This window comes from Scyliorhinus torazame, chromosome 4, assembly GCF_047496885.1.
Source record: "Scyliorhinus torazame isolate Kashiwa2021f chromosome 4, sScyTor2.1, whole genome shotgun sequence".
Taxonomy (NCBI): Eukaryota; Metazoa; Chordata; class Chondrichthyes; order Carcharhiniformes; family Scyliorhinidae; genus Scyliorhinus; species Scyliorhinus torazame.
The window spans coordinates 256,133,142-256,149,280 of record NC_092710.1 but is presented as its reverse complement, the minus strand read 5'-3'; the positions used below and the strand labels follow the sequence as shown (position 1 = coordinate 256,149,280).

At 49.6% G+C, this 16,139-nt stretch overlaps 1 long non-coding RNA gene across 1 annotated transcript in view; it reads left to right on the top strand.

Moving 5' to 3' along the window:
- The first annotated feature begins 1,122 nt into the window (after positions 1-1,122).
- The window catches only part of LOC140411721 (uncharacterized), a 35,650-nt gene continuing 20,633 nt past the window's right edge, over positions 1,123-16,139 (top strand). The window contains exons 1-2 of the long non-coding RNA XR_011940965.1: positions 1,123-1,165; positions 5,506-5,589. This is a non-coding gene — a long non-coding RNA (uncharacterized lncRNA). The remainder of the gene's footprint in view (positions 1,166-5,505; positions 5,590-16,139) is intronic.

Genomic DNA, 16,139 nt, shown 5'->3' with positions numbered 1-16,139 from the left:
GTGTGGCGGTGGCGGAGGAGTGAATCTTTGTGCATGGGGTGCCAATCAGGCTTTATCTTGGATGATGTCAAGCTTCCTGAGTGTTGTTGGAGCGACACTCATTGAGACAAGGTAAGAGAATTCCATCACACTCCTGACTTGTTCCTTGTAGATTGTGGACATGCTTTGGGAAGTCATTAGGTTAATTACTTACTGCAGGGTTCCTAGCCTCTGACCTGATCCAGTAGCCAGAGTGTTTATATGGCTAGTCCAGTTGAGTTTCTGGTCAATGGTAATTCCCAGGATGTTTATAGTGGGGGATTCAGCAATGAGAATCCATGTCAAGGGACAATGGTTAGATTCTCTCTTATTGGAGATGGTCATTGCCTGGCACTTGTGGGCATGAATGTAACTTGCCACTTCTCAGCCCAAGTCTTGCTGCATTTGGACATGGACTGCTTCAGTATCTGAGGACAGGTGTGTGGTGCTGAAAATCCTTAACACCCTTAAACTACACTTCCCCTCAAGTATTTATCCAATGCATTTCAAGTTATTCTGGTTCACACATTGTTAATACTACCCCATCTCTCCCTTCAAGTCTCTGAATTCATAGACCCAGGTGATCTGAAGCCCTTATAACATCAATATCAGAGGAGTGGGAGGCTCTACTGCAGGTAAATTCTATTCATTTTGGGATTGTTCTGGCACTGGGGATCTTTTCATCCTCTTTTTCAATTCCTTGATATTGGACTGTTCTTGGTTTATTTGCCAATTGTGGTGATATAGGTGGTTGTTGAGTTATCCTGTTTCTTAAAATAATAATAATAATAATCACTTATTGTCACAAGTAGGCTTCAATGAAGTTACTGTGAAAAGCCCCTCGTCGCCACATTCCGGCGCCTGTTCCGGGAGGCCGGTACGGGAATTGAATCCGCGCTGCTGGCATTGTTCTGCATTACAAGCCAACTGTTTAGCCCTCTGTGCTAAACCAGCCCCTATTCCGGGTGGATGAATATTGTGCTCATCCCAATAGCATTTTCCCCTTTTCTTTCACCATGAGGCGTTTGCACAATGGAACCTCAAATCCCACTTGTATCACAGCCTTAGCCAGAAATTTGATTATTCTCTTATTTTCCAGTTGTTTTTCAAGATTATGAATCTTTCATTCAGCTCAACAACTATTCTGGTAAGTTCAGTTGTCCTGGTTTCAGAGTTATCTGCAGAACTCTTGTAAAGTTTTTACAATTGATTTAAAAAAAATGTCATCCATGGTCACTGTCTGCTCTTTAGACTCCTGCAATTCAGTCAATTAGTTCGACAGAATTCACGGGCTGGATTCTCCGTCGGATGATCCTCCGCTTCGCCGGCAGCACACTCACACAAACGGATTTTCTGATGGCGTGGGGGTGGCCATAATGGGAAACCCCATTGGCCAGCTGCCGGGACGGAGGATCACGCTGCCGGCCGGGGTGCACTGCACCAGAAAACAGGTGCGGCGGGACGGAGAACCCCACCCATTTTCTGCTTTTAAAATCTTATTTTGCTCTTTACCACTGAGCATGTCATGTTGTTCAGATTGGGCAGAGGTTCATCAATTTTGGTTGACTAAACCTAATTAGGCAAGCTTATGCGGGATCTACTGGCCTCCCAGGATCTACCAGCTTCCCCAGCGAGGCGCAGCCAGGCGCCGTTCAGTATTGGTCCATGCAAACGTGGACCAGGTGGCACACCACTCAGGAGTGGGGATCCCACAGGCCATCGGAGGCCCCCTGGCCCTCCCCCTGGAATGTGGGCACCTTGGCAATGCCCCACTGGCACCTTGGCAATGCCCCACTGGCACCTTGGCACTGCCATCCTGGCACAGCCAAGGTGTCCAGGTGGCACTGCCAAGCTCCCAGGAACACTGTCGGCGTGCCAGAGAGGCAGTTCAATGGTGCCTGGGTGCCAGGGTGGAACTGCCAAGGGTCAAGGCATGAGGGGCAGCCATGCCCATGAAAGGGGGCTGGAGGGGGGTTTTAAGGATGTGGGGTTGCAGGGCAGCTATGTAGGAGGTCAGGGGAGGTGATGGGATCATAGAGGGGGGTCTGTAAGGGGGCATGGGGGGGGGTCTGATAAGAAGCCCCCCAGGGAACCCATAGCAAGGCATCCTTACTTGGGGGGATGCGGGGTTGTGCCTATGTGTGTGGGGGCTGACATTGCCAGGGGTGAGGGATGTGGGGGACCCACAAGCTCACTTAGAGGTCCTTTCAAAATGGCGGCTCGATCTTTGAGTTCAGCTCCCCAGTGCTGAAAAAAATTCTGAGTGTGGGCTAAACTGGTGAGAAACTCCCCAGGGCACAAAAAGTTACCAAAAGCGTAATTTGGTAGCAGTGGGGAACTTGCCGGCAGAGCCAGCGTGAAACACCCTGCTCCTACACGACTGCTTGGAATCAGTGGACTGGTCCATTTTCAAGAACTCAGCGACCAACCTAAACGAGTATCCCACCACTGCCACAGACGTAATCAGCAAGTGTGTAGAAGATTGCGTGCCAAAGAAGGTAGTTCGTACGTTCCCCAACCGGAAACCATGGTTCAGTTGGGAGATTCACTCCCTACTGAAGGCCAGGTCTGAGGCATTCAAGACAAGCAGCCCTGACCCATACCAGAAATCCAGGTACGACCTCCGCAAAGCCATCAGGAATGCCAAGAGACAATTTCAGTCAATGCATTCTATGCTCGGTACAGTAGCATGAGTGCATAGCACTGTGGTTTCACAGCTCCATGGTCCCAGGTTCGATTCCCCGCTGGGTCACTGTCTGTGCGGAGTCTGCACATTCTCTCTGTCTGCGTGGGTTTCCTCCGGGTGCTCCGGTTTCCTCCCACAGTCCAAAGGAGTGCAGGTTAGGTGGATTGGCCATGATAAATTGCCCTCAGTGTCCAAAAAGGTTGGAGGCGTTATTGGGTTACGGGGATAGGGTGGAAGTGAGGGCTCCTTCTGCACTGTATGTTCTATGTTCGAGCAGGAAACCAACAACCTATTGTCAACTGCCCCAGCAGCCTTGGACACATCCATACCTACCATTACAGCTTCCGAAGTCAGATCAGCCTTCTTGAAAATGAACCCTCGGAAAGCAACGGGTCTTGACGGAGCCCCTCGACGTGCACTCAGATCCTGCGTGGACCAATTGGTGTGTTTGAGGACATCTTCAACCTCTCCCTACTCTGTTGCGAGGTTTCCACCCGCTTCAAGAAGACCACCATCGTACCGATGCCAATGAAGATCCAGACAACATGCCTCAATAACTACCATCCGGTGGCCTTGACATCTATCATTATTAAGTGCTTTGAGAGGTTGGTCATGAAACACATCAACTCCATACTCCCAGGATGCCTTGATCCACTGCAACCTGTATACCGCCACAACCGGTCCACAGCAGACACTATCTCCCTGGTGCTACCCTCATCCCTGGAGCATCTCGATAACAAGCATTCCAGCTCAGATTCCTATTCATTGACTACAGCTCTGGCTTCAACACCATAATTCCAGCAAAAGCTCATATTAAAACTCCAAAACCTAGGACTTGGCTCCTCCCTCTACAACTGGATCCTCGACTTTCTGATACTACAATCAGTAAGGATAAACAACATCCTTTCCTCCAAGATAGTCCTCAATACCCCACGAAAATGCGTACTTAGTCCCCTACTATACTCCCTCTACACACGACTACGTGGCAAAATTTGGCTGCAACTTCACCTACAAGTTTGCTGATGACATGATCGTAGTGGGTCCAATCTTGAACAACAATGAGTCAGAGTACAGGAGGAAGACACAGAACCTAGTGGCATGGTGTAATGACAGCAATCTCTCCCGCAATGTCAGCAAAACTAAGGAACTGGTCATTGACTTCAGGAAGTGAATCAATGGTGCCAAGGGATAGATGGTTGAAAGCTTCAAATTCCTAGGTATGCACATCACCAACAATCTATCCTTGTCCATCCATGTCGACACTATGACCAAGAAAGCACAACAGCGCCTATACTTCCTCAGGAAACTGAGGAAATTCGGTATGTCCACACTGACTCTTAACAGTTCTTAACTGATGCACCACAAAGAGCATCCTATCTGGCTGCAGCCTGGTATGGCAACTGCTCGGCCCAAGACCGTAAGAAACTATAGAGAGTCGTGAACGCAGCCCAGTCCATCACGTGAAACCGCCTCCCATCCATTGACTCTGACTGCACCTCCCCGTTCTGTCAGGTGGATGTACCTTTAAGAAATGGGTGTTTATCAAATAGCTACAGGGATGTCAGTGTGTGGTTAGCTGGGCTGTCTGTCTGTCTTTTACTTTCATTTTGAGCTGTAAAACTGCTTTGTGGCTCTGTTTTTGGTTTCATTTTCAGAGTTGGAGAGCTGTATTCATAGTAAGCAGATGTGTAATGATCTCTCTCTCTCCAAGCTAAAGAATGTCTTCAGTTTACTTGATGATTTCAAAGTAATACTTGTTTTTGTAGAGAATTTAAACCTGCTGTCTTTGTTAAAAAAGGGTTTAACTTATGGATGATGCTAGGAAAGGTATTAAGGGTTCCTATAGAGTATTGTATCTATGGGGTTACGTGTGTTGGTAGTTGATAAGATGTTTACTGTGTGTTTATAAAATGCTAATTGGGTTCATAGAATAAACATTGCTTTGTTTTAAAAATACTTAAGGTCTCTGTTGCATAGCACCTGGAGAGTGGACCCTTGTGCTCCCCATAACCAAAATCTATTAAAAGTCGTGGGTCAGGTGAACTCCATAATATACTTTGGAGTTTTCTAAACCCTCGGCCATAATAGTTCATGCGCTGTCTCCTCAGGTGAGGCTGGTAGCTCTGACTGCCTCTGCTGACACTTTCCAGGTGCTCTTCGGGAGGGCAGGCTTAGGTCTGTGGCCCACCCTGGGAAAGAGGGTGTCCCTCTGCTCCCCACTGGCATAGATTTGTGGTTCACCTCAGATTCTCAAACCCGGTGGGCAGGTCTTCTGTCAGCAAGCTCCATGAGTGTGTGGTAAGTGGAGTGCTTAAAAACTGCTCCCGCTGCAATACATCGCCTCCTAAATGGAGAATCGTGCCAATTGTAGTCTTAAGTAAATTAACTACATGCATTTATAAAGAACTATAAGAACTATGTACCTATATACAGAAAATAATTCAAGCCAGGGACTGTCTCCACACTTGCTTGTGTACATGGCTTTGTCCAACACCAGACTGACCTTTAGGTGTGGGTCATGTGTTCGCTTACATCACTGTGTGGGTGGTACTGTACTCAGTCTCACTTTAACCCTATATGTGTCAGATCCTTACAAAGCATGTTATTTAGCAAGTGAACTCTCCTTCTGGAATATGAGATACAGTTTTAAAAAATCAACAATATGAGTGTAATATGGCTTTAATAAGTGTTTCACTTTAATCACACTGCTGAGCGGATATAGATGAAACATTTGAATCAGTACTCCATTGTGAAGATTTAATATAACATTTTTGACAATACCTTTGCCATTTTACTTCTAGTGTCAGTTATTCAACAGGAAATATTTATAACATTGCTATGAATTCTACCATGGAACTAAAGGAGAATTTTCTTCGCCTGATCTGGTAGGTGTGCGTGACACTGGTTACTTATCCCGAACTGAATCTCTTGTTTGATATTCTCAACAGTAATAAACACAGTTATCCAGGGAAATGCTCCAGTTGTATTGCTGGATCTATAAAAGAAGAATTGAAACTTATGAGTTCAATGTAGTGTTGCTCGGTAATTTAACTTTACTTCCATTCCATTTCCCTTTGGTGCCACAGAATTCTAACACCAGTGCCTCACTCTCTTTATCTGGGATGATGCACATTGATTACAGAACAGAATAATACTCATCGTATTTCCTCCCACCAAAACCAACTGAAATCTGAGAAAATTCTTGACAAACTGTACTCATCATCGTATTTTGGGATTGGCCTTCAATCAAAGCAGTAGCTTAAATGACTTTTAATATATTTATGTTCCAATCGCAAATTCCACTGTTGGCATGAATTCTCCAAAATGCATCCATCTAGAACCCTCAAGAGTATTGACAGTCAGAGAGATGTTGGTGTACATGTCCACAGATCACTGAAAGGGGCAACACAGGTGGAGAAGGTAGTCAAGAAGGCATAGGGCATGCTTGCCTTCATTGGCCAGGGCACTGAGTATAAGAATTGGCAAGCCATGTTGCAGCTGTATAGAACCTTAGTTAAGCCACACTTGCAGTATAGTGTTCAATTCTGGTTGCCACACTATCAGAAGGATGTGGAGGCTTTAGAGAGGGTGCAGAAGGGATTTACCAGGATGTTGCCTGTATGGAGGGCATTAGCTATGAGGAGAGGTTGAATAAACTTGGTTTTCTCTCACTAGAACAAAGGAGGTTGAGGGGCGACCTGATAAAGGTCTACAAAATCATGAGGGGCATAGACAGAGTGAATAGTCAGATACTTTTTCCCAGGGTAGAGGGGTCAATTACCAGGGGGCATAGGTTTAAGGTACGAGAGGCAAGGTTTAGAGGAGATGTACGAGATAAGTTTTTTACACAGAGGGTAGTGGGTGCCTGGAACTCGCTGCCGGGTGAGGTGGTGAAAGCAGGGACAATAGTGACGTTTAAGGGGCATCTAGACAAATACATGAATAGGATGGGAATAGAGGGATACAGACCCCGGAAGTGTAGAATATTTTAGTTTAGATGGGCAGCATGGTCGGCACGGGCTTGGAGGGCCGAAGGGCCTGTTCCTGTGCTGTACTTTTCTTTGTTCTTTGTTCTTTATTCTTCTGTGAGAACTTGCTATTCCATGGGGAAACCAACAGAAGGACTTTGAGCAGTTATCTTGATTATCCCTGTTACCTTGAACCAATCTTCCAGATCGAGCACTCAGATTAACAATGCCCCAGGCCTGATGATTTTCAGCCCTCTTGACTGATTGATGGACTGTGGTGTTAACCACCACACAGGACACTCCCAATTGCAGTGCACCCTTTAGCTGGCGGTGCTTGAAAGAATAAAAGCTGTTTCAAATAACTGATGAACCTTTTAGGGTCATAATCTTGGAATCCCTGCTCAATGGACTAAAAACCGTCTGCTAATTTGCAAATCGGAAAAACAGGATTGTGTAAGTAACTAATTTGTTTGCTACAGAATGCATGACTGCAACATTCCCTTCTGGTCTTCTGTGGTTTTCAGCCTGAATCTTTTCTTGGTTACATTTTATCCCGTAGCTGAACATGCTAACTACAAGCAGGTGGTCCATAGTGTAAAACAGACAGAAATTCATACCATGTGTATTTGCCACAGAAATTAAGTTGAGGAAGTTCCGTTGGCGTCTCATATTAGCAATAAAGCTATCGCAATCATAAAATGTGTTTCCCTTAAAATACACCTGCAAGTGTAGAAGAAGGATGATCTACCTCATTTATTAGCTTGCTGTACCCCCTTGATTGAAATATTGAAAATAATACTGCAGAGAAGAATATCTGGCTGAGGATGATAGCATTACCTATAAAAGGTAAGCAAGACATTGGGTGACTGATGAAACACAAATTTATGAGAAAGAATATATAGAAGGCGCGATTTAACTAAATGGGAATAAAGTCCCATAGCCAGTGCGTTTATCTTGCAGCGCAGAGAAACACAGGCTATAAAACGCTCACCAGAACTCCTCAGTGTAGCGAGAGAACAGTACACCCGTGCTGGGCATCCCAACCCAATTGCACCTACACAGAAAATGCCAGCCAGCTGGCAGTGTGACCCAGGCACCTTAGTAGTGCCAGGCTGGCATCCAGGTGGCACTGCCAGGGTGCCACTCTGCCCAAATGGCATGCACCTGGGGACCTCCGGTTCCCTGGGAGACCCCCAAGAGTGCCCCATCTGATCCCGCTTGTGGAGACCAGTATTGAACAGTGCTTGCCGAGGTCTCCGAGGTGAGGGAGATTAATCCCACGCCTCAGCCAACTCCGGAATCTGCACATTAAAGTGAGACTAGCTGTCTCGCTTTAATATGCAGATTTGCTAATGAGTAATCCCGCCCACAATGGGCAGGATTCACATCGCAATGTCTCACGAGATCGCATTAGATCTCGCGAGGCAATGCGAGCCAGGTAGATCTCGGGAGCGGCGTCTCCTGGCTTTTCTCAGCCATAGCGAGCTGTTTTTCAGGTGCAGCATGGCCATTAAATCGCACCCTATAACTGGGCAGAAATTACATAGTGTGGCAAAAAGTACACCCAAAATATTTTGCGTTAAGTACTCATCATTTCCTGTGCATTGTATCACGATCCTGGACCTGACCCCAACAATTTCCCGGATATTGGACAGAAACCCCAATATTTTATTTAATTTGTAAGACTGTGAGGAAAGGATACTTAGCTCCAGGAGTAATTTCACACACAAATCGGGATATGGCATATTAAAACAAACTTTGGACTTTTAGAAGACTTTTGACAAAGTCCCACATAAGAGATTAACGTGTAAAATTAAAGCGCATGTGATTAGGGAAAGTGTATTGAGAGGGAGAGAAAACTAGTTGGCAGACAGGAAACAAAGAGTAGGAAATAACAGGTCTTTTTCAAATTGGCAGGCAGTGACTCGTGGGGTACCGCAGGGACCAGTGTTGGGACCTCAGCTATTCACAATATATATTAATGATTTGGATGATGGAACAAAATGTGATATCTCAGGCAGCACGGTGGTGCAGTGGGTTAGCCCTGCTGCCTCACGGCGCCGAGGTCCCGGGTTCGATCCCGGCTCTGGGTCACTGTCCGTGTGAAGTTTACACATTCTCCCCGTATTTGTGTGGGTTTCGCCCCCACAGCCCAAAGATGTGCAGGGTAGGTGGATTGGCCATGCTAAATTGCCCCTTAATTGGAAAAAATGGACTTCCGGGTGCGGCTATGCAGAGCTAGGTCGCATATTCGGCAGCTCCCGCTTGGAACGTACATTTGGGCTCTTTTACAGGGCCCCCATGGCATTTGTTTGACATTTCCCGGTGTGGGAAGAAGACTGCAGCATTCCCCTGACAGTGTCCCCCAGGAGTGTTGTGTCTTTTGGCTACACCAGTGAAAGATTTGGCTTGAACTGCAGCAGTAGACGAGGGCCTCTTCCAGCATGCAGGCGGGGGAACGGCAAGCTTAAAGCTGCAATCTGGCTTGACTCTATCAAAGGTGAATTCTAGCAGCAGAGGGAACAACTGTGAAAAGATCTACCAGGGCCATTGAAGAAGCAGGGACGAGGCTTCTGGTGGCGGCCATGGAGGAGTAGGTCGCGCATTCAGCAGTTCCCGTCTGGAGCCGACTCTCAGACCTTTTTCAGGAGTTTCCATAGACTTTTTGGGGCAGACTGGTGAAGCAAACACTGCCAACTTCTATGAAACGGACCAGAAGTGTAATAGCCAAAGGAGCGGCACTGGAGCAACGGGAGAAGCGAGGGAAAGAAAACAAAATGGCGGCGGCCAGGGACAAAGGGGAGCTGCAGGAGTTCATCAAGCGCTGCTTCGAGGAGCAGCGCGAGGAGATGCGCAAAGAGATGTTGGCGCCTATGCTTTCAGCAATTGAAAGACTCGGGATCACGCAGAAGGCCCACGAAGCTAAGATCCAGGAGGTACAGAAAAGAGTCAGTCAGAATGAGGACGAGCTCGTGGGCCTGGCGGTGAGAGTGGAGCAGAGCGAGGCGCTACACAAGAGGTGGGCGGGAAAACTCGAAGACCTGGAGAACAGGTCGAGGAGAAAGAATCTGCGAATCCTGGGTCTCCCTGGGGGAGTGGAGGGGGCTGATGCCGGGGCATACGCGAGCACGATGCTCGAGGCGATGATGGGCACGAAGGCCCCTTCGAGGCCGCTGGAGTTGGACGGGGCACATCGGGTTCTGGCGAAGAAGCCCCAGGCAAATGAGCCGCCAAGGGCGATGGTGGTGAGGTTCCACCGGTTCACGGACAGAGAGTGGGTCCTGAGATGGGCCAAGAAGGAGCGGAGCAGTAAGTGGGACAATGCAGAGATCCGAATATACCCGGACTGGAGCACGGAGGTTGCAAAGCGGAGAGCGGGTTTCAACCGGGCCAAAGCGGCGTTGTACCGGAAAGAAGTGAAATTCGGAATGTTGCAGCCAGCGCGACTGTGGGCCACATACAAGGGCCAACACTATTACTTCGAAACGCCTGAAGAGGCGTGGACCTTTGTACAAGCCGAAAAGTTGGACTCTAACTGAGGGTTTGTGAGGGTGGGGGGGATGTTTTGGGGTTCGATGTGTGATGGCTGTTGTATATAGGGGGTCAATCACGCGCAGGAAATGTTACATGGGCTGGGGGAGAGAGACAAGGCCGCGACAGGAGCTGCGCCAGAGGGGGCGGAGCGGGCTTTGGAAAGCGCGGGGTTTTTCCCCGCGCGCGGGAAGAAAGGCGGGAAGGGGAACGAAGGAATGCATATGGATTGGGAGACTCCCACGCGGGGAGGTCAATGGGGCGGCGGGGGAAGCCGGGGTCAGCAGGCGTCAGCTGACTTACGGGAGTGACATGGGGGAGCAAAAAAGCTAGACAGGGGTCTAGCGGGGGGCGGGGAGGGGGGGAAGGGGGGGAAAAAAGGGTTGCTGCTGCACTGGCCGAAAGGGAATGGGACACAGAAGAGGTGGTCGGGACGGGGGTCCCCCCTCTGGGGGACTGGAGGGTGAGGGAGGCGTGGACTGGCCCAGAAAAGGAGATGGCTAGTCGGCGGGGCGTGGTGGGGGTGAGAGCCCCTCCAATCCGGCTGATAACGTGGAATGTGAGGGGCCTGAATGGGCAGGTGAAGAGGGCTCGAGTGTTCGCGCACTTAAAGGGACTGAAGGCGGACGTGGCCATGCTCCAAGAGACACATCTGAAGGTGGCGGACCAGGTCAGGTTAAGAAAGGGATGGGTAGGACAGGTATTCCACACGGGACTGGACGCGAAGAATAGAGGGGTGGCAATATTGGTGGGAAAGCGGGTGTCATTTGAGGCCAAGACTATTGTAGCGGACAATGGAGGGCGATATGCAATGGTGAGCGGTAGGCTGCAAGGGACGTGGGTGGTGTTGGTAAACGTATACGCCCCGAACTGGGATGATGCAGGATTCATGAAGCGCATGTTGGGGCGCATTCCGGACCTGGAGATAGGAGGCCTGATAATGGGAGGGGACTTCAATACAGTGTTGGATCCAGCACTGGACCGCTCCAAATCAAGGACTGGAAAGAGGCCGGCGGCGGCCAAGGTACTTAGGGGGTTTATGGATCAGATGGGGGTAGTGGACCCATGGAGGTTTGCAAGGCCGCAGGCCAGGAAATTTTCTTTCTTCTCCCATGTACACAAAGCCTACTCCCGGATAGCTTTCTTTGTTCTGGGTAGGGCGCTCATCCTGAGGGTGGAGGGGACGGAGTATTCGGCGATAGCTGTTTCGGACCATGCCCCGCACTGGGTGGAACTGGAGCTGGGAGAGGAGAGGGACCAACGTCCGTTGTGGCGGCTGGATGTGGGACTGCTGGCGGACGAGGCGGTGTGTGGGAAGGTGAGGGGGTGTATCGAAAGGTACTTGGAGGCCAACGACAATGGAGAGGTGCGGGTGGGGGTGGTATGGGAGGCGTTGAAGGCGGTGATCAAGGGAGAGCTAATTTCCATTAGGGCTCATAGGGAGAAGACAGAGGGTATGGAAAGGGAGAGGTTAGTGGGGGAGATTTTGAGAGTGGACAGGAGATACGCAGAGGCCCCGGAGGAAAGATTACTTGGGGAAAGACGACGGCTCCAGACGGAGTTTGACCTGTTGACCACAGGGAAGGAGGAGGCACAGTGGAGGAAAGCGCAGGGGGCGACCTACGAGTATGGGGAAAAGGCTAGTCGGATGCTGGCACACCAGCTCCGTAAGAGGATGGCAGCGAGGGAAATAGGGGGAGTCAAAGATGGAAGGGTTGCCACGGTTCGGAGTGCAACGAAAATAAACGAGGTATTCAAGGCCTTTTATGAAGAGCTGTACAGATCCCAGCCCCCAGCGGGGGAAGAGGGGATGAGACGATTCCTAGATCAGCTGAGATTCCCGAGGGTGGAGGAGCAAGAGGTGGCTGGTTTGGGGGCACCAATTGGGTTGGAGGAGCTGAGCAAGGGTTTGGGGAGCATGCAGGCGGGGAAGGCCCCGGGACCGGACGGATTCCCGGTGGAGTTCTACAGGAAGTACGCAGACCTGTTGGCCCCGCTACTGATGAGGACCTTTAATGAGGCAAGAGAGGAGGGGACCCTGCCCCCGACAATGTCAGAAGCGACAATTTCTTTGATCCTAAAGCGGGACAAGGACCCACTGCAATGTGGATCGTACAGGCTGATCTCGCTCCTCAATGTGGATGCAAAGTTGCTGGCAAAAGTGCTGGCCACGAGGATCGAGGACTGTGTCCCGGGGGTAATCCACGAGGACCAGACAGGATTTGTAAAGGGCAGGCAACTAAACACCAATGTGCGGCGGCTCTTAAACGTGATAATGATGCCGTCGGATGAGGGAGAGGCGAGATAGTGGCAGCTATGGACGCGGAGAAGGCCTTTGACCGAGTAGAGTGGGAGTACCTCTGGGAGGTGCTGCGTAGGTTTGGGTTCGGGGTAGAGTTTATCAATTGGGTTTAGCCCCGATGGCGAGTGTAGTGAAGAACCGGCGGAGGTCGGAGTACTTTCGACTGTACCGAAGGGACGAGGCAGGGGTGCCCCCTGTCCCCCCTATTGTTCGCATTGGCGATCGAACCATTGGCCATGTCATTGAGGGAGTCTAATAAATGGAGGGGGTGGTCCGAGGGGGAGAAGAGCATCGGGTGTCGCTATATGCGGATGACCTGTTGCTGTACGTGGCGGATCCAATGGAGGGGATGGTGGAGGTCATGCAGACTCTAAGGGAGTTTGGGGAGTTTTCGGGCTATAAACTCAATGTCGGGAAGAGTGAGCTCTTTGTATTACAGGCGGGGGACCAAGAAAGAGGGATAGGGGACCTACCGCTGAGGAGGGCGGAGGGGAGCTTTCGGTATCTGGGGATCCAGATAGCCAGGAGTTGGGGGACCCTACAAAAACTGAATCTGACGAGGTTGGTAGAGCAAATGGAGGAGGATTTCAAAAGATGGGACATGTTACCACTCTCGCTGGTGGGTAGAGTGCAGTCGGTCAAAATGGTGGTCCTTCCGAGGTTTCTGTTTGTGTTTCAGTGCCTTCCCATCGTGATCACTAAGGCCTTTTTTAAGAGAGTAGGCAGGAGTATTATGGGGTTTGTGTGGGCGAATAAGACCCCGAGAGTAAGGAGAGGGTTCCTGGAACGCAGTTGGGACCGAGGAGGATTGGCGCTGCCAAACCTGGGGAGCTACTACTGGGCAGCAAATGTGACGGTGATCCGCAAGTGGGTTATGGAGGGAGAGGGGGCGGCATGGAAGAGGATGGAGATGGCGTCCTGTAAAGGAACGAGCCTGGGGGCGTTGGTGACGGCACCGCTGCCGCTCTCGCCGACAAAGTATACCACGAGCCCGGTGGTGGCGGCAACGCTAAGGATCTGGGGCCAGTGGAGACGGCACCAGGGTGCAATGGGAGCATCGGTGTGGTCCCTGATCAGGGGTAACCACCGGTTTGTCCCGGGGAAGATGGACGGGGGGTTCCAGAGCTGGCATCGGGCGGGGATTGGAAAAATGGGGGACCTGTTCATCGACGGGACGTTTGCGAGCCTAGGGGCACTGGAGGAGAGGTTCGAGATACCCCCGGGAAATGCCTTTGGATATATGCAGGTGAGGGCTTTTGTGAGGCGACAGGTGAGGGAATTCCCGTTGCTCCCGGCACAAGACGTTCAAGATAGGGTGATCTCGGGTGTATGGGTCGGGGAGGGCAAGGTGTCGGAAATACACCAGGTGTTGAAAGAAGAGGGGGAAGCGCTGGTAGAAGAGTTGAAGGGTAAATGGGAGGAGGAGCTGGGGGAGGAGATCGAGGAAGGTCTGTGGGCTGATGCCCTAGGTAAGGTTAATTCCTCCTCCTCGTGTGTCAAGCTCAGCCTGATACAATTTAATGTGGTCCACAGAGCGCACTTGACGGGGGTGAGGTTGAGTAGGTTCTTTGGGGTAGAGGACAGATGTGGAAGGTGCTCAGGCAGCCCGGCGAACCATGTCCATATGTTTTGGTCATGCCTGGCACTGGAGGGGTTCTGGAGAGGAGTGGCGGGAGCAATATCTCAGGGGGTGAAAGTCCGGGTCAAGCCAAGCTGGGGGCTAGCAATATTTGGAGTAGTGGACGAACCGGGAGTGCAGGAGGCGAAAGAGGCCGGCATTCTGGCCTTTGCGTCCCTAGTAGCACGGCGAAGGATCTTGCTAATGTGGAAGGAGGCGAGGCCCCCCAGCCTGGAGGCCTGGATAAATGATATGGCTGGGTTTATAAAGTTGGAGAGGATTAAGTTCGCCTTGAGAGGGTCTGCGCAGGGGTTCTACAGGCGGTGGCAACCGTTCCTTGACTATCTCGCAGAGCGTTAGAGGAATGTCGGGCAGCAGCAGCAACCTTGGGGGGGGGGGTGGAGGGAACGTCCTGGGAGGGGGGGGGGGAGGGGGGGAATGGGGGGACTGCCTGGGAGGGTGGATGAGCAAGAAATAACATGAAGGGTTGGGGAAACTGGCACGTACGGGTGAGGGCCAGTGTACAAAGCTGTGTAAATATATCATTTTGCCATGTATATATCTTGCTCTGCGCGATTTCTCATTTTTTTTGGTTTTGTTACGAGGGGGGGGGTTATTGTTTGTAAGGGAGAAAAATTGTGTTAAAAAACTTTAATAAATATATATATTTTTTTTAAATTGGAAAAATGAATTGGGTATTCTAAATTTTTTTAAAAAAAGTGATATATCCAAATTTGCAGGTGACACAAGTTGGATGGGAGGGTGAGCTGTGAGGAGTCTGCAGAGATCTTTCAGTGTGATTTGGACAAGTTGAGTGAGTGGGCAAATGAGTAGCAGATGCAGTATAATTTGGAAAAATGTGAGGTTATCCACTTTGGTGAAAAAACTGTAAGGCAAACTATTATCTGAATGGCCACAAATTAGGAGAGGGGACTATGCTATGAGATCTGGGTGCCCTCTTACACCAGTCGCTGAAGGTAGGCATGCAGGTGCAGAAGGAGGTAGAGAAGGCAAATGGTATGCTGGCCTTCATTGCAAGAGGATTTGAGTACAGGGGCAGAGATGTCTTGCTGCAATTAAATAGGGCTTTGGTGAGGCCACACCAGGAATATTGTGTGCAGTTTTGGTCTCCTTAGCTGAGGAAGGATGTTCTTGCTAGACAGAGTGCAGCGAAGGTTTACCAAACTGATTCTTGGGATAGCTGGATGGTCATGTGAGGAGAGATTGAGTCAGTTAGGATTGTATTTGCTGGAGTTCAGAAGAAAGAGGGAGGATCTCATAGTAACCCATAAAATTCTAACAGGACTAGACTCGTGTAGATGCAAGAAGGATGTTCCCGATGGTGGATGTGTCCTGAATCATGTGCCGCAATCTGAGGATATGGGGTAGACCATTTAGGATAGAGGTGAGAAGAAATGTCTTCACCCAGAGAGTGGTAAACCTGTGGAATAGCCCCAGTATCCACCAAGGGCAGACCACAAAAGCCATATTGAAATGAAATAAAAAAGAGCCATATTGAAATGAAAGGTCTAAATATCTATCACACCCTTCACTCTAGTTTCAAAAAAACCCTCACATATAAATAACCAAGCTTGGAAAATAACCAAGCATTACGACATAATGATAGCCCTTGTGAAAATATCAACCGCTATTGTATCTGCTAGAACCGATTTTCTCAACTCTCACTGATTTTAATAACTTAGCAATGTACCGTTCAACTGCGCTTGCACCTACTCCAAACATTTGTCTCATTGTTCCAGTGAAAATGGGATCTGTTTGAACTCAGTACTGAGCTCTGTATTTGTCTGAGGCCTGGGTTAGCCATAATTCCCATGATCCTTTGCAGATGGCCATCTCAGATGGCTACATCCCGTCCTCTTGATCCTGAACGCAAAGCGTGGTGGATCACACTCTTGATCCCTTATCATCCTTGGTGTGCCGGTCACTCTTGGTCAAGGACAGGTTCTACACTACTCTGTCCTATATTTTGGGGCATTTACCTAATTCTATTAAAAC